At 45.8% G+C, this 24,324-nt stretch overlaps 1 long non-coding RNA gene across 1 annotated transcript; it reads left to right on the top strand.

Annotated features, from left to right (window-relative positions):
• Nucleotides 1-8,979: 8,979 nt before the first annotated feature.
• LOC309855456 lies at nucleotides 8,980-19,631 on the top strand. The gene is made up of 3 exons (XR_014306812.1): nucleotides 8,980-9,486; nucleotides 9,627-9,755; nucleotides 19,272-19,631. It is a non-coding gene; the product is annotated as an uncharacterized lncRNA (long non-coding RNA).
• The last annotated feature ends 4,693 nt before the right edge of the window (nucleotides 19,632-24,324 follow it).

Here is a 24,324-nt window from a genome sequence, read left to right as displayed (position 1 = left end):
CCATGACCTCTTATCTACTTAAGGACACCACTCCCAGCCATTCTCCCTTCTCTCTCCAAGGTCTCTACTGAATCACTACTATGAGTATTCAAACAGCTGCCACATCTTCCCTCATCTATCTATCAGTCACTCTGGGTGGGATTGGGGGTAAGGATGGATGGCATTGGGGGTAAGGGTGGGTAGCATGGCAAAAGACCCTGCTCTGAGTAGGAAAAGTAGGGCAGGTAAAAGGAGGTTGTCCTCAGCCAATAGGCAAAACCAGGGCAAAGGGAGATAGAAACCACAGTGTACCCCTAAGAGTGCCCCACTTCCATTTCTCTAACTTTCCAGGCAGGTTTTGAAAGAAAAAGAAGTCCAATTGGTGCCAGCTAAATGTACTTGAAAAGGCAAAGAACTTAGTGTAGTTTCCAACAGACTAGAGCCAGTAACCTGAGCCCAACTCAGCCTGTGGAGAATTTAGATGCATGTCAGAGAGGTTTATGCTCACTCGATTTCTAAGCCCTTGGATTTTATCGCCATTTTCCTTCTTGTTCTATTGAACAATCTTTACAAAAAATACTTGATTATCTTGATTGGAATCAGAGGAAATGGACACTTTTCTTTTCCAACATTTGCACCAGGACAGGTCAGATGATACCGGAGAGGACAGGTATGACAGGTGCAGGATTTGGGAGAATATGGGGCACACCCAGGTGAGACAGGCAAGGGGGCAGGGAAGGCCAGCAGCTTGGGTTGAGCTCCTTCCCACTGGCTTGGCTCTCCTATGCTGGACGGGGGATGGCCTTTCCATCCTCCAGCAGAATTCTAGAAGATGATTTACATGTTGGTAGAGATAAAATGGGAAAAATCCTCTGGGAAGTCAGGTGGATGGAGTCAGGTGCCTTGAGAAAATGGCAGAATGGGAAAATTAACCATTGTCACATGCAGCCATGCCCTGTTCAGAAACTTCAGTCATCCAATCCCCACTGATTCAAGGCTTCATGCCAACTTGGGCATTTATCTTATCATGGTATCTCACCTACACCTGTCCTAGCAATGTCCATGTTTCAGATTTTCCTAGAAATCACCCTCTCTCCACCCTATTTTCCATGTATATAGGACCTACTTTCTGGATTTTCGACCATATTCTGCTTTATTCACCACAGGGTCAAATGAAGTCCTTACTACATTTTTCATGTAAGAGTTTTAGATTTTTTTGTAAATCTACTCAAGAGAAAATTGAATACTGAGCACTTCTGAGTCATTTCCTCAGTATTGGATGTTCACGAGTGCATTTTAGTCAACCCACGCAGAGGCTCTGTCACTGTCACATATAAATGTCACAAAAATATCAAATGCACTTTGAACTGCAAGGACGGCCCTTCCAGACCAGGAGCCATGGCAACACCGGTGGCACCCCGAATTCGTGTGGTGGATTTCTCCAGGTCCTAGCATGGGCTTCTTCATCTCTTTCCCCCTTCTGCTTTCCTACTCCTTTTTATTTTCCTTTCCACCCACCTTTTCTTGATTCTTTCCTGATCCTCATATTCTGGAATTCTTTTCGCAAAACAGGGGTATGCTAGAATGCCAACTGTGCCTCCTGTACCTAGAACTGTGCCAGGCACACAGTGGGTGTCCTGTTCGGTGAACGAATGATCGAAGGAGCTAACGATCCTGAGAACACTGTCGCTTGTTGGGCTGGCAGGAAGGGCTACCAACGATGGCGAAAGTTCCCGCCACAAGACCCGAGCTCGGACAGGAGAACAAAGGCCCAAGCAGGAATCTGAGACCCCCGCCCCGGGCTCCTGTGGACCAATGGGATCCCGATGAGCAGGAGGGATATCCAAATAAGGGAAACTTGCCAAAAGACCCCTGAGCTTTCCCCAAGACCCCTTAAAAGCCCCCTCCTCCCTGCCTTGGGCGCGACTTCCCCCACTCTGCTTTCCAGAGTTGCGGAACCTCGCCCGAGGGAGCCCACCTCCTCCCGGTGCAACTTTCTCGGCTCCCCTTCACCTGGGCCCTGAAACTTCACCGGAGAGAACCTTTAATAAACCTTGCCTTACACCCACTTTGCCTGGTGTTGTGTTTATCTCGCCGGAAAAACCTTACATCGCCGTCCTCTCATTTTTCGAAGCCCACCAGGCTTACCTAAAGCCTGTCGCTTTCTTGATGCCTCGCAGGAGTATTGATAACGGGTAATTATTTTTCTAGGATCTCACCCTTCCTCCAACAACACGTCTTCCTGGAGATGAAATACAACATTTCCTTCGCGAATCTAGGTTTTCGAGTACCACCCACTGCTCAGTCCTTGTTTTGCCAAGACCAGAGCTGGGACTCTAGGATGCTTCAGAGCTTGGAGACCTGAGAGCCCATGCGGCTTCCTGCGTAGGTTTCCATGAGAGAATCTGCACCTGTGCCTGCGAACACCATTGTTTTTGAAGGATGCTTCGTCTAGCTCCACCGCTACTCAACATGGAGAAATCTTTCAACCGGAACACCTGTTCCGCCCTCTTCGGTGGGTATCGTCTGGCGTGACTGTCGTAAAATACGGCTCTTTGCAGAGGGCGGCCGCCGTAAAGCAAGGCTGTCGTAATGGCGGGATGAGGCCCTCTCCTCCCGTCGCAAGGGAGATCCAGTCTACACACGTTCCTGGAGGGCCGTCCTGCGGCAGCTCCCGTAGCCCCTAGATGAGCTTGCAAAAAGGGGCGCTTGCTCTAGGGACAGTACTCAGCACACACTCCAGCAAGCACTTCCCATGAGTTTACTCAGTTGATCTTCTGAAGAACCTTCGGAGGCACGTCCTGGGGTTCACCCCTTTCGCCGATGAGGGGACAGAGGCTTAGATCAATGGAACGACTTGTCCGCGGCAGGAGGACGGCACTGAAATGTGTTCTTTCCCACGGGCAAGCCCAGGTGAGGGTGACAAGAGTTCAGGACAGGCGCTTGGGGTTTGTGCCCCACGAAGTCTTCACCATGGGCGCCCTCGGGGGAACAGGTGTCTCTCTTGTGAACACCTTGCACCTTGAAACTGCTGGTTTAAAAAAGGGGGAAAAATGTTTTTTGCTGCTGCGCTTTTGTTTTAAATATGTAGGGAACCATCTATATTTAGCATAAATGAATATTTGTGAGAGGTCTTGGGAATGTAAATATAATTATGCATTTTGTTTCAGAGTTAAAACCGACTTGCAAGGGGAATTTTGGTCTTTAGCCCGTTTATTAAATCCGGCAGTATCTGAACTTTGTTCTCAAAAGGGAAGGAAAGGAATGAGCATTATTGAATGCTCACCAGAAGCTACCCACTTTACAGAACGATGCTGTCTAATCCTGCAGCCCAAAGTGGGGACGGGGGCCTCCCTGGTTTTACGGGTGAGCAAATGGAAGCTTAACCACAGCAAATGGCAGAATCCGAATCCTGACGAAGTTCTGATGACAAAGCTAGACTGTTTCCATGGCCCCTGTGAGTTGGCTGGTGTCCTCCCGGTGCAGAGCGCTCCCAGATGGGCTGAAACTGGGCCATCGCTGCCCTATAGGCTTTCCCAGTGAGGAGATACCACACGGCCAGAGTGCCCCGCACAGCCCAGCCCTAAATATCAGCTGTATGTTTTTAGGGAGGCTAGCCCCAGAATCGAAAGCAATGCTGCTTTAAAAGCCACTGACGGAGGGAGAGCCTGGGTGGCTCAGTCAGTTAAGTGTCTGACTCTTGATTTCAGCTCAGGTCATGATCTCAGGCTTATGGGATTGAACCCTGCCTTGGGCTCTGTGAGGAGTGTGGCGCCTACTTAGGATTCTCTCTCTCTGTCTCTGATCCTGCCTCCTGCTCGTTTTCTCTCTCTCTCTCTATCTCAAACAAACAAACAAATCCCCCACTGAAGATACTCAACATGAAAGGGACCACCTCAGGTCAGTGACAAGGACTCTTTCCTGGACAAAAACGTCAAATCTTCCCCCACCCTCCTGTCAGGCTCCTCTGAGCCCTCTTCTCAACTAGTCCTCAACCTTGGCCTATGAAGACTTGAACAGAACACTAACATGGTTTCTGACAGTTCAAGGCTACATTCCTAGGGTGACCCTAAGTCCTCCTCAAAATGCTTGTCTGAGAAAGCTCAGGGCTGCCAGAAGAATATACTGTTTGCTCCAGCCAGCCCTTGAAGATGGCGCTCTTGTTTCCCCTTCTCTGGGGGGGGGGGGGGGTAGGAGCCTAACTTTGATAAGTGCCAGCTAGCAAACCCAGATGGGTTTCACATGGACCAACCCCCACTTCTCACTTCTTGCGATTTTTCACTTCCCTGACTCTCCTGGGCTGTGCTCACCCCCCTCTCTGTTGCCCCATTCTCCCTTTAAAATGCTCAGCTGCTTCTGTACAAATGGAAGTTGCGTTCAGTTCACACTGGCCTTCTCCCTATTATAGTGGCGTACCACTGATTAATATCTGTCCATACCATTGATAAAAATCGGCCCTTACCATTGTAACTAGTGTCCAGCTTTGTTTATCTTTACACCACTCAATTGGGGCAGACAGGCTGCTGCCCAGTGACGGTCACTGTCAGTATCTACTGCCCCTCAGCAGCCCTAGTCTCAGCAATCATTCTCCCTTGCCACCACTTCCCCCACCGTCCTGCCTCCTGCCCCGTGCCGCCTCCACCCCTCCTTCTGGGTTCACACTTCTCGTTTCCAGGACAAAATATAAGAATTGCCTGAGTTGGGCTGTGGCATGAAATCAAATAGCGTTTGGGCCAGGTGGGTTTTCAGTATACTGAAATAGTGCAGCCAAGCCCTCTTCTTCAGATCTCACAGAGCAGTTTATTAAGGAGATTGGGAGAAAGCACACATCTTAGAGCCCAAGCAGGGCCACCATGCCTTGGGCTGTTAGGGGTCAGCGCCCACCCCTGGGGAAGCAGAGGACTCCGGTAGGGAAGGAAGCCACACTCCTGGGCTCTTGGCCGCCTTGCAGGGGAGGAATTCTTCGGGCTGGCTTCTTCACTCAGTCTTCACTACCTGCTCTGCAGAACCACCTCCTGCGTCTACAAATGGGGTGTCAACTGGGAGTTTCCATGGGAGTTGGGTAATTTCCAGATAGCCCAGGGTTTCCTCTTGAGCTGTGCCCAAGACCCAGTATGTCTAATGCTTTCAAGTTTTCAGAGGAAGAGTCAGGTATCTTAGGTTCTAGTAAGTCAGCAAACAACAGGTTGTGGCTGAGTGTTGAGACCATCGTCTGGCATGTGAGCCAGGCTCTTTATGAATTTGGGCTAGTACTGTGAGTCGCTAAACTAAAGAAGGATGTTCATCTGTCCTGTGACTTTTTTGGAGTTAGGACATCTAAATATCTTTAAACTTTAATATTCAAACACTTCATATATATTTTCCTGGCACTATGCTGGGCAAACAGTAGGGGTGTAAGAAGTAGAATTATGGAAGGATTACAGATGAGTCCTGGAGTATTCCAAAAGAACTAAAAATTTGACTCCAGAAGGAGGGCAAAGCCATTGCCCATCTCAGCAAAATTTTATTACATTCCAGTAATCCCAGAAGCTGCTCTGTCAAATTTGTTCATCTTTTCCTCTCCCTCCCCACTTCCCAAACCTGTGAGCTATTCTTTTCCACCCAAGGGAATCTCTCTTTCCCGGCATTAAGCTTTTCCATTTCTGCAACCCTATACATTACCACTGAAAGGGAGGAGGAAGAGGAGAAGGCCTTGCTGTTCTTGTCTCTGTCATGTATGAATCTAAATGCCCGTGTAATGACATCTTCCCAGGAGATGCTGTATTACTTGAAGAGCAGCATAAAGCCTTGATCTTTCAACACAGTGTCTTTAATTTCCCCAGGTCTTTCAGATCAGTGCTTTTCAAACTATCGTGCATTGGAAATCTCCTGTAGATCTTGTTGAAATGCAGACTCTATAATTCAGTAGTTCTGGGGTGGAGCCCAGGATTCTGCATTTCTGATTAGCTCCCAGATAATGGCCAAAGGCTGCTGATCCTTATACCTCACTTTGAGGAGCAGGGTTTAGATAGCCTCATTTTTTCCTGTAATGCCCCTAGAAATGCTGCAGTGGGTTTATTAACTTTATTTTCATTGTTGCATCTCTTATTTACAATCTGGCAACCTAAGGAATCCTGGTTGCCCTATGAATTCACCGTCTCATAGATTTGAAGCCCGAGCTGGAGTTCTTTGGCCAGTGGGTAGTCTGTTAGAAATGGTGCCTTGAAGGGCTCTGCCCAAGACAGATTGTTGACTGGGAGACACTAGTTAGGACATTTCTCGTGGGTCTGTAATGAATCAGGATTCAAAGACTATTTAAAAGAATGTTCTGAATAGATTCATCAGAAAATCCAAGGAGCCTCTGTTTAGAATACTTCTCAAACATTGCTGGGCCAAGAGGCTGGAGCAGTGTGAATGATGCTTTTCAGCAGGAGAGATAAGGCAAGAGTCTCAAAGTAATGGGGCGCCACTGGGCTAAGCCTCCAGCTGAATCTGCCCTGCTCTCGTTAGCATATCCTTTTCTAGGTGTATGAACTAAAAAGGGAAGTGTGAGGATGCATCTTATGGAAGGGACCATGGGACTTAGGGTCTGAGGGCTGGGGATTAGGAGTCTGATGTCAGTAAAGACCAAGACCCAAGAGTCTGTGATCACACTGCTGGCCAGAACACACAGAAGGAGTTAAGCATCAGCCAGCTGCATTCTTAAACATTAGAAATCAAAACAAGTTATAGCGGAAGGACCTCCGAGACCACCTGGTCCAGAGTCTCCATTTGCAGATAAAGAAACCAACATCCAGGAAGTAGGGTGACTTGCTCAAGGTCATAATCGCCAGCTAAAATCTAGCTTTTGAACTCATGGTCCTGAGCTCTTTGCAGTTAAACCTGTTGTTTCTCACGTCCATTAACTCTTACATGTGAAATTACACATTTAAACCACCCCACCCCCAGGAATTAACTTAAACTCTGTTTCTGAAACTATACAGGCAGTGGCCAGGAAAAAAAAAAAAACCATCAAAAAATGCCATCACCATATCCCCCAGAGACCTAGCTGTGGCTCCTGGGGACAGCTGTACAGTTTGAGACGTGCTTAGACTGTTCATACAACATGTCTCTCCAACAGAGAACTGATTACATACCCATGAGCAGATTTAATTCCCACAGCAGCCCACTAAGTTGATAATAGCATTCCCATTTTACAGACAGGGAAACTGAGACTCAGATTAGGTAAACTGTAGCAAGTTACACACCGGCTGAAGTGGGATTCAGACCTTGACCAGCCTATCCCAAATCCTAGCTTCTTCCACCCTCTGTCTAGTTCCTCACCCTGCTGTTTTCTCCTTGAATGTGCCAGAAGCACTGCCCAGAAGCTCTGGGAATAGGACTTGGTTCTCTTCTACCCTGGGATAAAGAGAAGAATCCAAGGACAATGGGACCTAAAGCTTGGCTAGTGAAAGCAGCGAGGTCCAGGGAGGACAAAGGAAGACAACTGATGGGAGAATGCTCGCTTGGTGCCCAGCATTCACTGTACAGACTTTCCTCTGTTGTTGTTTCGATGAAGGGATCACTCAAGGTACTTTCCAGCAACTGTTTAAGACTTTTTTGTTTTGATGAGCTGGAATGATAGTGGTTATGTGGGTGGTGGGAGCCCCCTTTCTCACATTTCTTTCCTTCTCTCTCTGTCCTGAGGCCAGGGGCAATAAATCACCCATAAAACAGCCAAAGAGCATGGCAGGCTTGAACAAGACCCAGCTTGTGCTACCATTTCTGTCTAGTTACTCTTGTCTCCTGCCCTTTAACACCATGGGTTGAGAGCTTTGGGGGAAAGGCAGGTATCTACCATACCATGACCACTTTGCTTAACATTGACCATCAGATTAAGGATTTATTTATGTCTGCAGTAAGGTAGTGCATTTGAAAGCAGATTTCTATTAGGGGAGATATTTTTCTCAATTTTGTTGTAGTCAAAAACCAAATTAGATGACCCAGATCTTTGTTCCACACAGGTAGACAAAATCCCCCTGTCCTCCAGTGACAGCTAAACCAGTCAGGCTGTAATTCTTAGAGAGAAGGATGTTGTGGCATGGAAGAAATAGAAAGCCCAGAGCCTACCTCCTGGAACTGAGGGGTTGATTGCTGGAGGAAGGGAAAGAGCTAGATTGAGGCAGACAAACTCTGGGGTTTTGGTTTACCTCCTCTCTCAGGACCTGCTTGAATAGGAAGAGAGGAGCTTTGGAAACACCCAGATCACTGAAGAAAGCCTGCAACCCCGGGATCGGTAGTCCACTTCTCTGGGCAGAGAACAGGAGTTTCAGGTCCTCAGAGAACACTGGCCTTCAGCTCCACACCACATCCAAAATGCATAGGGTAATGGCAAGTGGGTGACAGATAAACCTAAGGAGGGGTTCTGGATGTCCTGGGCCTGAATGTGGTGTACTAGAGTCCCAAGGGTCCCAGGCGCTGGGAACACAGCCATGCTGAGACTGCCATCAGCCACCAGGGAGCTTGGATTACTTCAGCAAAGCCTTGGTGACTGCAGACATCAAGATCAGAAAACATGGCCAGATTCCCAGATGCCTGTGGGGGCTGGAGCACGTTGTCCCAACAGGCTAGATGAGACTGGCAGCCCCTCCGAGGGACCAGTGCAGAAAGTAATCCAACCCAGTCCCAAGTTGCAACAGACTGGAGTGTAAACAGTAGACATAGAAAGAACCCAGGAGTCTCTTCCACTGTGGGACGTAGGAACCCAACCCCTCCCTGGTTCATGCCTATTGTCCTGGCATAGTTTTTAACAGTGCTCTCTTTCACTCAAGTGTCCTGAATGGGTTTGACATGAATGGTGTGATAAATACAGAATAAGGTGCATATTGTGATTCCTATTTATTGATGAGAAAAAAAAGTCACCTATACGTATAAGGTTTCCTTTGGGTCTATGTATCTATGTATCTGCAGAGAACTTGTCTAGGATAGTGCTCGCGGTGTTACCTGGGGATTCGGAGGAGACAGGGAAAGGTTTTCATACGCATGCCTGCTTGTGCCAGGCATGAACTTTTACAAATGCAAAAAAAGTGTCCCATTTGGGAGATAAATGACAATGATGTGTCTGTTCAGAATATAGGTGTCATCTTGAAGAGGAACCAGGGGGGACAGTGGAAACTGAAAGCCTGAGCATTTTCTGCTAAAGGAATTGACTTTTTTTTTTTTAAGATTTTATTTATTTATTTGACAGAGAGAGAGAGAGAGATCACAAGTAGGCAGAGAGGCAGGCAGAGAGAGAGAGGGAAGCAGGCTCCCCACTGAGCAGAGAGGCTGATGCGGGGCTCCATCCCAGGACCCTGGGATCACGACGTGAGCTGAAGGCATGACCTTTTTTTTTTTTTTTTTAAACTGGGACAGTTTATATTATTGCAATCAAACCTAAGTTCACTAAACATAGTTTAGTTTTTCTTTTTACTCAGTGGATGTGGGCTCGGAAGGAAAATCATATCCACCAGAGATATAGAACATTTGCTGTGCCCATCTGAGTAAAGGGTAAGTAGTTTTATGACCATGCTGCAGTTGAATCCTGACTACTCATCTTGAAAGATTGCTTACTCATTTTTTCTAATAGACAGAAACTATACTCTTCTTCTGCGAGAGCATGACCTGCTGCTTTATTTCTCATTTTAAAGGTTTCGCTGTTGGTCCCCACTGAGGCCTGTCACCAGTGGCAGATCTCCAGGGATGAGAGAGCAGCACGTCACAGTGATAGAAATGAATTATGGGGTACAGTCATGGAGCCCCCGCCTTCGGGAGGACAGGTAGGCCTGGGCAGCGGCCCGCCCCCACCCAGTCACTTCTGGTCTGGAGAAGCCTCTCCATTAATCCCAGTAGCTGCATACGTGCCAGCATGTTTGCTATGCGTGCCTTGACATGAAGGACTGAGAAGTACTTCTGAGCCCTCTTTCACAGCTGATGAGATCTTGGGAAATGTGATGATGTCAAGAGAAGCATATGCCCCCCCAAATCTAAGAGCATTGTGATAAAAGTTGTCCTACGTGCTGGCTCTCAAGGACATTTTCTGGACTTCGTGGCAGCAGGTAGACCTCAGAACCTTCCTCCTGCCCTCTCACCTAGAGACCACAAAGCTATAGACAAAGGGAAAGCCAAGATCTACAGAAGTTGGCTATGGGGGAATCCCTCCAAGAACAAACTCTTCTCTGGTGCCCTGTATTGCTCATTGCAGGAAGATGATGTACGTGATAATAAACTTGAGACTGTGGAGGGAGGAAGCGAAACTGACATTTACAGAGTTACGGAAAACCAAGTTACTGTTCAGAGGGGTGTGTGAGGGGTGTACATACACACACACACACACACACACACTCACACACACACCCCATATATGCTACACACTAGTCTCAGTTTACTCTTCCAACTTCTCTTGATATGCCACACTTCACCACATTTCATTGATTCTAAGACGTATGTTTCTCCCCCACCATCTGACATCTCTGAAACTGAGAACACCTTCAAATCAACAGCCTCGTACAATCATTATTTGCCATGTAGCAGTCATGAGACAGTCACCATTGCCTAAAAATGGTAGAACGTAAAAGAGTCAGCAGCAAAATTTAGGGTGACTTGGAGGGAAGCCCTAGGAATTATAAGACACTTCCAACTGTAGGAATCTAATTACTGGGAACAGGGGGTGAGGGAAATGATGAATCAGACAGTTGTGTTCAGCAACATTTCTGAAGCAGGACACAAAAACTAGCCAAGACTGCATAACCAACCGTAAACCCAGCTTATGTGTCAGACCAATGGTATTGCTTCTTCGATGGATTATTTTAAGAAATTGCTGCATCACAGATGTTTAATGTCATCTAGGTCACTTAATTTTCTAATGAGATGCACTTTTGTTTGATTTGCTATGTACTACTGGGTAAAAGTTCATGGTTTATGGAGTTAAATCTTAACTTCTAAGTTTTGTCTGGTAGAGATCCAGATGATCTTTGTCCAATACAAAAGACACATGTTTTATTGGCCTGTAGGACATTAGCCAGTTTTGTTTCTAACCTAGCCATCTTTTTCCAACATATTTTTTTCTTTTTTCCCCAGTTTCATTATTTTTAAAAATCTGAGTATGGTTGACATACTCCAGCATATTTTTTCAATGCTCATAAACCCCTTGTTCCTCTAACTCTCCTCCAAATCAGTTGTTTATTATTTGAAAGCTGTTTATCCTATATTTGCATAAGAATCTTGTTTTTTAACTTTTTGAAAACTGTACATATCAACGGATAAATGGAAGCATGATTGAAAAGAGTTAGGCTCTGAATGTGAAGAAATTTTTGGAATACCTTCACCAATTTTTTTTCCCTTTACCTTCTCTTTTAGGCTTTATAAAAGGTGATTAATATAGAAAATATAAATAAGTCCAAAAGAGGATTTTCAGCAAATTTAAAATAAAAATTCAAAGTAATAAGAAATGGCTCATAATTTAGTTGTTGGTGGTATGCAAGAGAGTCAAAGAAATTAAATCCAACTCCAGAAAAGGAAGCTATTTACAAATGTCTCAAACTCAGAGGTGTGGGTTACTAGACCAGACAAATTGGAGGGCATGGACTTACTGGAATGGTGGCCATAAATTAGTGTCCTGTATGCCATCAATGCCACAGGCAGGGATCAGTGTTGTGGCCCCAATGGGCTGGCCTATAACCTTGGAGCATCAGTATAGGAAGCAAAATGTATTTGGTTTGGGTTGACACAATGGTTTCTTTACCAGATAAGTGTTTTTTAACACCAAGAAAATTTGGATTAACACTTAACTCCTTATTAACACTATTGTATTGTATTTGAAGATAAACTCTTTACTTTGAATTTAACTTATTGTATGAAAGATAATTTGAAGGATCTAGCTAATGGGCCTTGTGATTCCAATTTAAAATGTGTTTTTGAAGCCAAATCAGACCTATGAATACAGAGAATAAACTAATGGTGTTGGCCTGAGGGAAGGGGGGGTCGGAGATGGGCAGAATGGATGAAGGGGAGTGGGAGATACTGGCTGCAGGTGTGGAAGACTAAGTGTCCCGGAGAAAAGCCACAGCATGGAGAATACAGTCGATGGTCTGTCATAGTGTAGTATGTGACAGAAAGGCTAGCTCGCTGCGCTTACCGTGAGCATATAGCATAACATACAATGTTGTCGAGACACTATGTTGTCCCCTTGAAACTACCAACATTGTGTGTCCACTTTACTCAAAAAAGTTTTAAAAAAACACATGTTTTGGGGCACCTGGGTGGCTCAGTGGGTTAAGGCCTCTGCCTTCGGCTCAGGTCATGATCTCAGGGTCCTGGGATCGAGCCCCACATTGGGCTCTCTGCTCAGCATGGGGCCTGCTTCCTCCTCTCTCTCTCTCTGTGCCTGCCTCTCTGCCTACTTGTGATCTCTGTCTGTCAGATAAATAAATAAAATCTTAAAAAAAAAAACCAAAACACATGTTTTCAGTTGTTTACACTTACGATTTTAAAAATACTGGGATGACTATTTTAGTTTGAAAAAATACTGGATCATTTCAGTAACTTAACAAACTGCCTTTATTTATATGTTTATTTTATCTGATTTTAAAAAGTTATCTAAAGTATTTGGCAAACTTTTTCAGTCAGATATGTTCAAAAAGATACCTGAATATAATACATTTATAAAGGGGGGGCGCCTGGGTGGTTCAGTTAGTTAAGCATCTGCCTTTGGCTCAGGTCATGATCCCAGAGTCCTGGGATCCAGCCCTGGGTCCTGCTCAGCCAGAAGTCTGCTTCTCCCTCTCCCTCTGTTGGCCCCCTGCTTGTGTTCTCTCTGGCAATCTCTTTCTCTCTCTCTCAAGTAAATAAATAAAATCATAAAAATAAATAAATAGATAAATGTATAAAGAAAGTTAAACTGTTTGTGGAGATCCTATGATAAATTCAATTAGGCCCATCATTTTAAGTGCATTTTCTCATTTTTTTTTTTAAATATTCAGGTTTCCTTTTAAGTTTTTCAATTGCTGATTGACAGACATTCCCAAATAGTAAATATTATTGAGAACGTGTGTCGATTATAAATAAAAGAACAGGTTTGAAAGTTGAACTTAAAATTTAAGGAAGAAGCAGCTTAGCTCTTAAATTTTGGAAGTTTAATAATTGCATATTATTTTTTAAAACCAAATAGCCTCTGAAAAATCTTTTCTATAAAAAAAGGATCCCCTCCAAAAACTCACAGTGCCGCCCATGTTCACTGTTGAGTAGGACAAGCCCGCTGTGGGGCAGGAAGTGCGGGCTAGCTCTGAACTTCCGCTGGTGCAGTGAGTGGGTCCTGGACAGGATGGTGGTTCTATTTAGGATCTGTTCTTCCTCCTCCCTTCCCATTATTATTTTCCTTCTAGTCCTAGAATTTCAAACACTGGGTGTCAGTATTGCTCAAAAGCACAGACCTGTTCTCGGAGAAAGGATGTCTATAGTTAAAGTCAATCCACTGACCTATCACCCAAGAAAGCTTTTAAATATGTTTACGAGCTTAACCGCAGAAGCCAAGCGAATTGTTGTTCCCATCTCGGAAGCTGGCATGCAGGTTTCACCAGTTCTTCCACCTGACCCTGCACGTCTGCTGTTGTGTTAGAAACGGGGGGCAGCAGCTACCTTGAACCCCATCTGCCCCTTCTGGAAGCCTCCCTCCCGTGCCAGGGACCCCTTGTTGTTAAACAAATGAGGGACTTGGGATTGTGTGTCTCTTTCCCTGAGAGTGATGACTTCATGCAGGTGTACAAGCAGGAGGAGCGCAGGGATTTAAACACCGCAGAGGAAAAGAAATGAAAAGAAATGAGTTGACCTCAGGCTCACAGTTGCTGGAATCATTCCCAGGCACCTGACATTGACCTCCAGGACCAGAAACGCTTCTGCCTCGTTTCCACCCACCGTAGTCTTCCGCCGCTTCTCTATCCCCAAACCCAGGCAGAGGTTTCCATCTGTTTAGGTGGTTGCTTGTTTTGTTTTAATGACAAAGGACGGCCTCCTGCTTAGGACCCAGATTATTTTTCTACCTGGGCTTTCAAATTGAACTCTATCCTGCCGCCTTCTCCTATCTTACTGTTCTTCCCGCCCTGACCCCCGTAGAAGGGCAGGAATTCACTCAGGTTCCAGTGCGTGGGGGTGGGGGCCAGCTAGAAATGACAGCATTGTCACTTGTGAATTTGGAAACCTCTCTCTCTGCCTCTCCTGCCTTTCCTGTTCTTTCCTCTTTCGCTCTGTTCTCTTTCCATAATATAAAATCAATTTATTCCATTAAAGGCTTTCTCTCTACTTCCCACTTAATTTTCTAAAATCTTGACTTTCAAGAGAGACTCTTGCTATTTTGTATGGCACTTCCTATGATTTAATGACTATGAGCCACTTTCTCGATAAGCGAAAGGAAAAGGGGCTTGCAGGTATCAGCGACCTAGCTTTGCCCCTCAGAGAGTGGCCGGGAGCCCTGTGCTCCTTGCAGGAAATGAGAGCTAAGCCTGGAATGCACGTTGCTGTCCAGCAGATCAGAGGTGGCCCCCGCCGTTGGGGATCACAGTGTAGCCTGAAAAGGTCTTCTGGCAAGAGGAGGCCATTGTCCTTGGCCTGACCTGGTGCCTGCTGAAGCAGCTGGAGGGAGCAACCCACACCTCCCTTAGGCTGGTGTGAACCAGTGAGGGATCAGATTCTCTGGGTACAGCCAGGCCAGCTGCCCTGTGAGCCGAGACAGACTGACCCTCGGCTGGGCCACTAGTACTTTGCTGCTTCCGTCTGCCCCTGGGCTGCTTGGCCAAGCCTCCTGCCTCAGTTTCTCTGGCCCTCGTTGTCCTGTCATCTCAGCAGGATCCATCATTTCAATCCCTGATATTGTTGACTTCGGTACTCGGGAGCCTTTATAAAGCTTTTTGGCTAGCCTGCGTGCTTTTTGGAATCTGACACCTCTGCTTTGGACCCATCAGTCGGCAGGTATTAAATAATACACACACTATTTGGTATTCTGCCTTTTCCCCTTGACACTGTTGGGAACATTTCCTCTCCACTATTTCATAGACTTCAACATCACGAGATATCTTATGACGTGTTCCTTGCTGTTGGACATTTAGGTTATTTCCAGATTTTCACTACAACTAACGCCTTGTTAAGCACAACTGTCACAAACTCTTTGCAACCATTCTTTTAAATATTTTAAAAATATATATGTGATAAATGAATACATGCTCTGGGTAAAAACATTTACAGACCAAAGTCCCCCTTAATGACCAATCTGGTCACTATCACTCTTTAAAAAAGAAATATATTCATTTATTTGACAGAGAGAGAGAGAGAGAGAGAGCAAGCCAACACAAGCAAGGAGACTGTCAGAGGAAGAGGGAAAAAACAGACTCCCCACTTAGCGGGGAGCATAACATGGGGCTCAGTCACAGGACCGTGGGGATCATGACCCGAGCTGAAGGCAGATGCTTAACTGACTGAGCCCCCCGAGGCACCACTAATCACGATCACTCTTAATAGAGATAACTACTGTTTCTCATTAGTGCGTATCCTTCATGTTTTTCAATGTGTTGACATCTAAGTCCGTGTATCTAAATGAAGTATATGGTGCTGGATGGTTTTTATTTGTGAGGCAGAGAGTGGTGCCCAGATGCTGTCCTGCTGTCTGTATTCATTCAGCTGACTCTCTTGCAGGTGCTTCCAGAGAGCACATGACAAGGGGCATTCCTGTGTGACTGCTGCATAGGGTCCTGTAAGAAGGACAGACCACTGATGGCTGAGCTATTTCCCTATTGGTGGGAAGATTTGGACTCTCGTTTTTTGCTAGGACCAGCAATGCTATGTTAGATCTTTCCCTTATGCTCATGGGCACCTGTTTCTCCGGGGACATTCAGAGACGTTGAATTGTTGGGTGGTAGAGGAGGCACATGCTTTGTTTTCACAGATACCGTCCAATGGCCCACCAGGGTGGCTGTGCAGTAGCGGTCCTACCAGAGCTCCAGCCAGGGCGCTGGTGGTGCGCAACCCCACCCACGCTTGATCTGATCACACCTGGGACTGTTGCCACCCTGATTAAACGTGGTCTCTTACTGTGCTCTATTGGCAGTTTCCTGATTTCAAATGAGATTAAGGATCTTGGCAAGTTTATTGGCCATTTTAGTCACATTTCTAAAGGGGTAGTTGCTGTGTCAAAGCAGACGCTCTGTGTGTGTGTGTGTGTGTGTGTCTGTATTTCCATAGCTATGTATTTATGTATGTACGTATCTATCTCCTTAAGGGTTACCTGTTTTTTCCCCAAAATGCCCTTCTGTGCAACTGAACTGGATGTATACTCTTATTACAGAATATATAAAATCTATTTCTTTTCATACGCTCTACAGCACGGAGTTCTAAATCTGTTGCTTTTGCTCTGTTTGACAATTTGGTAGGTAAATGTAGCATCTTTTTTCTTTTTTTTTAAGATTTTGTTTATTTATTTGACAGAGACAGAGACAGAGAGGGAACACAAGCAGGAGGAGTGGGGAAGGGAGAAGCAGACTTCCCACTGAGCAGAGAGCCTGATGTGGGGCTCGATCCCAGGACCCCGGGATCATGACCTGAGCCAAAGGCAGACGCTTAACTTCTGACCCACCCAGATGCCCCAGTAAATATAGCATCTTATTTAGTTTAAATTGCTTTCATTAAGAGTAAGATTTTCTATTTTCTTATAACTCGGGGCATTTTAGATTTCATTTTTTGTGCGAGTGGCTTGCTTATCTCTCCCATTTTAGTGTGGCACTCTTCATCTTTATTTCTGGGCGGACCTATAAGAACTCTTTCCAAGCCTTAAATATATTTACCTATGTCTTAGGGTACAATAGGGTTTGGACAGTTCAATAAAAATAATCTTAATATCTTAATATATAATATAATACACGAATATGTTAATATAATATGAAACTACACATAGTGATATAAATTCCTCACAGTATAGTCAGATTCTGGCATGGAAGGGGCCTCTGGGGAAATCCACTTGGGGAACTAAAGCCCCTCAAACAAATAAATACAACTTTTTAAGAAGACTTTGTTCCTGTGGTCTCCATATTGTCTCCTAATGTAGAAAGCTGGCTGAGATAGTGTCGTGATTTTGAAGGCTCGAGTGTGATTAGCCTCCAGATGTTCACGGTTAAAAGATCAGGAGGATGGGGAGGATGCCAGGTCGTCACAGGTCCCGAATGCCTGGCCACTCTTCCCAGCAGCCAGGACTGCTTGAGGCGCCCCCCAGAGCCCCCAAGGCTGCGTCTGCTGTCACACAGGCTGGAACACGTGGCTGCCACCTCCAGCTGGAGGGGTAGCTACAGCCCTTCACTTCCTCTTTTGGCAATTAATCCTCCCTTTCTCTGCATTAGAGAAAGTTCGCCTTGATTTTACTTGTTTCTTGAAGGGCTGTATTTTCTAGGGAAAGGCTCACTCGACAAAAAGTTGAAGAACCTATCCTTGGTTGCAGCTCTAGAACTAGAAGGCTAGTTGTCACTAAAATGCACGCAAACAGTGGACAGTAGCTTGGACAATGGACAGACTCTAGCCTAGAATCATCCGCTGCAGGTTCAAACCCCAGCCCCAGCCTGACTGATATGCAGCTTTGACACAGGACTCAAATTCTAAGTGTCAGCTCTCTTATCTGTAAAACAGCAATCATGTTTGTACCTACTTTAAGGCAGTTGTGAGGATTAACTGGATCCTGGTCCAATAAACATTTTATGTGTGATGTCTCCAATCATTATTTTTCCATCTATTCTCAGAATAGAGGCAGATCTCTATGTGTGAATTACACTTTCCCAGGTGGTAAAAAGGGCCAGATTAGGGCATATAAATTTCTTCTGAAACACCGTAGCTATAAAGGAGTCTGGTATGGTTAAAAGGACCTTGTTTGTCCTGGATATGACATTAGATTTTTTTAAAAATCTCCCTCCGGTTGAGGAGTCTGGCAACCCTGGATTAGCCAACAACGGTTACTATGGCTGCAAAGAGGCAGCAGAAAGACCTCACAGCAGTGTTTACTGAAACAAAGGGAGTCCGTGGCTCCCGGGAGTTCACTCAATGACTGTTCTTACGTCCTTGGGGCCAGAAGACAGCAATGACTGCAAAACACGTAGAGATCCACAGCCATGCCCTTTCGAAGGACATCCCAGAGTGTCCTCGGTGGACTGACAGAAGCCCTCCACGACTCTATCGGGATTTCCCCACTTGGAAAGGGTGGCAGAAGTCTCCTTTCTTAAACACTCTGGGTGATTTTCTGTCTTAAGTTTCACCATGTCCTAAGTCGTGTTTATGCTCTTGGCATTCGAAGGATGCTTCTTCACGTGAAGTGAAGGTGGATGATTCATACTGGCCCAGATTTCTGGATTAATTGCAAGAAATGTGCAAATAGGGGGAAGATTTCAAAAAGCCGCTGATGCCTCTGTGACCTGTATAGGGCTGTTTTTGGAGATATTGGCTGTGGCCTGCAACCTGGGGCTATGCATAGCTACTAAGGAAGTGTGATCTTTAGTTGGGCGGATTTGGCTCTGACTTCGGTCTCTACCCCTTAGAGGTCACGTGACACCTGTTAGTTATTTAATATCTTTGAGTCTCAAATTTCTCGTCTGCAAACTGAACATAACATTGAATATCACACTTACATCAAAGGCTGTTGTGAGGACTAGAGGTAACATAGAGATAACAGTGAGCACAGTGTAGGGAATACAGTTGCGTTTCAAAGTGGGCTGAATAGTGACTCCCCCAAAATGTCCACATCCTAGTCTCTGGAGCCTGTGAATGTTGCCTTGCATGGCAAAATGGGCTTTTCAGGGACAATTACACCAAGAATCTTAAAGTGGGGCTGTTATCTTCAATGACCCAGGTGGGCCTGTTGTAATCACGAGGACCCTTAAACGAGAGAGGTAGGAGATCAGAAGGAATAGTAGGAGAAAGTGATGTGACCACAGAAGCAGAGACTGAAGTGAGATGGCCACAAGCCAAGGAATGCAGATAGCCCCAGAAGCTGGAATAGGCAAGGCATGGACTCTCCCCAGAATCTCCAGCAGGACCCAACCCTGCCAACACCTTGACATTATCCCGTGATACATATCTGACACTCTGACCTCCGGCACTACTATAAGATAATAAAATTGTGTTGTCTTAAGTTACTAAGTTTGTGGCCATTTGTCATAGCAGCAGTCGGAAACTAATACAGTTTCCGGCAAACAGCGGTTTTCACTATCAAGCGCAATAATGTTCGTTCCAAATGTGGAAACATTTTTTTTTAAGATTTTATTTATTTATTTCAGAGAGAGACAGAATGAGAGAAAGCATGCGAGGGGTGAAGATCAGAGGGAGAAGCAGACTCCCTGTGGAGCCGGGAGCCTGATGCAGGACTCGATCCCAGGACTTCGGGATCACGACCCGAGCTGAAAGCAGTGGCCCAACCAACTGAGCCACCCAGGCATTTTTGAAGGCTGTAAATTGCCATATGAGGATGAGTATCATCAATGCCCCTGTTTCATTCTGCTTACATTTAAATCAAGTCTGCTGCTTCTAAACTGTGTATTTTAGCGTTTTCCTATTATTCCATCCATGGATGATAAAGTTATATTCTCATCCTTTTTACCCTTTCCCAAGAAGACCTACTTCTTAAGAGACCATCAGGTGTAGTCCATACCCATAGGGATGTAGACTGCTGACCTCCACCATTCATACGACACTCGAGCTACGTGATCTGAGCATGAAGGGTGAACAGCATGAATGAATAGGGGAAGGAAAAGAAGGTACTCGAGTAGGCCGTGGCAGGGACTGCCAAGACTGTCCTAATATCCATTCTCCCCATATTCTGTAAAGTTTCCTACCTGGGGAAATGACTGCCCATGGAGGGACTACTACAGATCTCAGCCTGCCTTGCTGAGAGGTGTGGTCACGAAGTTCTGTCCAATGACGTGGAAATAGAATTGGCGTATGCAGCTTCAAGGAAATGTCCTTAAAGGGACACTCCATGCCATGCTGCTTTTCATCCCATTCCTGCTGGCTGGATTACAGATGTCCTGGTCACCTCCATCTACCCCACCGAAGCCTAAAGTTGAAGATGCCAATGTAACAGAAGGACTGGTCCTTGGTGATTGTGGAGCCAACATACTGTAGTCCAGAATTGTCTGAGTCCATGTGGAAATAAACATCTATCTTGTTAGAGTAGCTGGCTGTGTTTATTTGGTGGTAGAGGGAATGAGTCATTTGTAATCAAACCAAACCTTTACTTGTATAGAACTTATCATGGAACTTACTATATAGGACGTTAGTCTTACCACTTGCTGGTGAAATAGAACTTCTGGAAGAAGCAGATAAGATTTTTATCGAAATCAGGGAAGGAGAGAGAGGGCCTACAAGAGATTGAGTTATACCAGAAATAAAGTCATGATTTTCCTTAAGCATAGATAAATTGAAGTCGATGATGGTGAGTTCCGAGTCCTGATGAGTAGTTAGGAAGAGCCACTGGAGGAAAAAGTCAAAGACCAAGGAATACAAGGGAAAAATTTAGCCTTGAGGATGACCCAGAAGAATAGATACGTGATTACAGGTCTACAGTCTCTTATCTGAAACCATTGACGCCAGGAAAAAGTTTGGGAACTCGGATGGTTTTGGCTTTTACAGATAATACTGAATGTTCTATATATTTTTATGTATGAATATTTTTAGGTATATATCTATTTATATTTTTATGCTTCTTATATGCTTTTATATACATCTTACATTATGTGTATTTATATCATTAGAGTATGTACTCTATAACATCCCCAGGAGGATATGGGAAGCACTCAGAAATCAAACCTCTTCAGCAGCAAAATATGTGGAATAGTCACACTAGTGCTTTTTAATGACTGAAAACAGTCTCACTGCAGTTCAGGTTATGCTCTTCCAGTAAATGTGTTTGCTTGAAATTTATTTTTTAAAAGATATACACAGGGGCACCTAGGTGGCTCAGTGGGTTAAAGCCTCTGCCTTCGGCTTGGGTCATGGTCCCAGGGTTCTGGGATCGAGCCCCGCATTGGGCTCTCTGCTCAGCAGGGAGCCTGCTTCCCCCTCTCTCTGCCTGCCTCTCTGCCTACCTGTGATCTCTCTTTCTCTGTCAAATAAGTAAATAAAATCTTAAGAAAAATTTTTTAAGAATAAAAGACATATACACACAAAGCAAAAAAAAAAAGCAAAGGTACTTTCGGTGAGGGATTGTGGGCCTCTGTTAGGATTTCTAGTCCAAGGAAACAGTGTCCGTGGAGAAGAGGTACCAAACGATTAAAAAAGAGGGAAATTGTCCTTGGCTTGAAGAAAGGCTGAGTCTCTAGTCCTAAAGAGTTGATTTAATACATTCTATCTCATGTATTAAATACATACATGCATTCTGAGCTCAGCAGTGTTCCTGTGTGGGGCAGGGCCATGGGATTCTGGGGCCCAGGAAATTAGTGCCCGCAGGGCAGAGCACAGAGAGGGACAGTGGCAGAGGGAGCTCCCCAGAGATCTGCAGAGGCTCACACTGAAGACTTTGCTGGAACACTGATGAGAACATGCCAGTGAAGAAACTGGGCCAGGTTGGAGAAAGGACTGCCCTAAAGGAACGGGATTGGATTGTACTGGCCACAGTCCCGCCAATTTGGTTGCAGTCAAGAACAAGAGTTGAGTAGTCAAGACAGAGACTTGTGGCCCCAAGCCTCAAGTATTTACTATCTGGCTTTTCATAGGAAAAAAATGTGCCACCTCCTGATGTAGGGGATAAAAATAGAATACTTTTGGGTGCCTGGGTGGCTCATTGGGTTGAGCCTCTGCCTTCAGCTCAGGTCATGATCTCAAGAGTCCTGGGATCAAGCTCTACATCAGACTTTCTGCTCAGTGGGGAGCCTGCTTCCCCCTCTCTCTCTCTTTGTCTGCCTCTCTGCCTACTTATGATCTCTGTCAAATAGATAAATAAAATCTTGAAAAAAAAATAAGTTAAAATAAAAACTTCTTCAGGGAGAAGAGGATTTCTTTACCTCTTGGCCCCTTCCAGTGCCAGGCAGAGGATCTTACGTTTAAAAGCACTTGATAAATGTTTGGGATGGATGGATGTTATAAGTTGTTTCATCGAGGAAACACAGGGAACGGTTTTTCTCTAAAGTGAATACACAAAAGGAAAAGCACCAAGTTTGCCTGCTTTGCCTTGCCACCCATGGTCAACAAAGCTTAAGTTCATGGTTCTGTGGTATTTCAGGGCGGGGGGTATCATCTTGATTTTATTTGTTTTGGGTTTTGTTTTATCTCTGGCTACAGAGGTTGAGGACATGGAATTCATGACCCATTGTCAGTATTGGTCTGTGCAGGGCCTTTCCTTTGGCTATTTAGTTATTCGCTTTTACCTGCTCACCTCCCCATAGATAACCATTGGAATGTGTTTAATGATGAATTTTTATTTGTGCCAATTTGAAAAAAAAAAATTGTGGTTTTATGCATGTATTTTTAATTTACCGGAACCAGGTTGTGTCCTGTATCTCTTGCTACCTCTTACCCTTCCCACTCAGCACTGCCTTCTTAGGACCCAGACACACTGTCCGTGTACATCTGTTCCGCTGCGTCTAAGCCCTCCCTTGGGTACATCTGCGCATTTCACTTGGCTGCTCTCTGTATTCTGTTTTCCCAGGGTATCATTGAAAGTAACTTGCCAGTTTAATCAATCGTGTTTTCCATGGTTTGCAGAAAGACGAGGCGCTCCATCTCCTTGACCATGGCTGGAATAGGAGTGAGGGGGCCCCGCCCACCCCCGACCCCAGGAGAGGTCAAGGAGGGGTCAGTCTGGGTGTAGGAGCAGCTCTGTTCTCCCTGGTGTCCTTGGCCCCCGGCCTAGCCTCTCTGTTTTCTCACCTGCCGCAGAGTCAATAATCCCTGCCCCACCTATGGCACAGGGCTGATATGAGGCTTAGGGAAACAATAGGTAAAAAAAAAAAAAAAAAGCTTTGAATAGGGTTCCTCCCCACCTACGGGAGTCAGCCCTCCCGGTCATCCTTCAGCTGGTTCCCAAGCCCAACAGGTGACTGGAAAAGCAAATGCTCCCGCCCCCGCCCCCATGCCACAAAGAAGCATCTCTTCACTCTCAGGGTTATGCAATCAACAAAGCCTTCTGCCCTGGGCCCCCCTCTTGTGTCCCTTAGTCACACACACCCCCCCTTCCTTGGTGGGTGACCTTCCTGGGCTCCTCAGGGCGGTGTGCACTCCCTCGGGCGGTCAGTCCCAACCCCGCTTCCCCTTGATCTCCTCCAGCCACCGTCTCCCTTCCTCATATACCCCACACGTTATTTCCATTCCCGTGTTTACTCTGCAACCTAGCGTCTGGGAACACAGGCCTCTCCAGGTTTCCATTCCTCCGCTAGGCCCACAAGAGAGAATCCTGGCTGCTTTTGTGACTATTATCTTAAGCACATTTGCTCAGTCCACTTCCACACCCCCTCCCCAGGACCAACAACAAAAACAAGGTGCCACGTCTCCACCAAAACAATGCCCAAGAATGTACCCAGTGTAGGCGTGGACACAGCCTCCTAACTCCTTTGTGCAAAGACTGGAAGCAGCTTCCGGGGGGGTTGGGGGGGGGGGCTCTGTGCTCCAGGCAGAAGGACTTGAGCCAAATCCAGTCAGCAGCGCTTCCTGACCAGCCGCCCCCCCTCACTCTTGCTCCTTTTTCGCGAACCCCTTCCCTGAGGACAGGAGTTCCTCTGGCTTGGATGCTTCCTCTGCACCCCAGTCATGGTTATAGCATGGCCATTACTATTCAGGACTACTGCCCAGGGGGTGGGCAGATCCGTTTTTCCTATAAGACTGTGAGCTTCTAGAAGGTGGATGCGGGTCATGCCACTCTCCGCCAACACCTGTGAGATGATAAATTTCTGTTGTTGAATCCACGCGGTTTGTGGAACTGTGGCATGGCAACTCTCGGAAACTAATACAGGTGGCCAGCAAGCCTCTATTTCCACTTTTTTTGGCGGGGGGGTGGTGGTAGGCGCTGCAGCTGTAGAGTTTAGCACAGCAACTAAGACTCATTGATAAGAGCTCAATACTTATTTACTGATAGTAAAATTTGTACCCTGGAGAACAAAGAGGAACTGTGGTTCCTGTTCTTGAAGCTCTTGTGATGTGACTGAAAACACAAAGAAGAGACCATTCAAAGTACGTGCTGAATGCCAGGTCAGAGACACGGGCAGGCAGACCGCGGTGAGTGCCGAGCCCGTCACTCAGAGAGGGTGGGCAGTGCTGGGCAGCCATCCCAGAAATCTCCTGTAGACTCCCGAGTCTTGAAGTAAGGGTTAGTCAAGTGGAGCAAGAGAATTGGAGCAAACA

Source organism: Mustela nivalis, assembly GCF_964662115.1.
Source record: "Mustela nivalis genome assembly, chromosome: 20".
NCBI lineage: Eukaryota > Metazoa > Chordata > Mammalia > Carnivora > Mustelidae > Mustela > Mustela nivalis.
The sequence above is the reverse complement of the archived record's forward strand: the minus strand, read 5'-3'. Positions and strand labels throughout refer to the sequence as shown.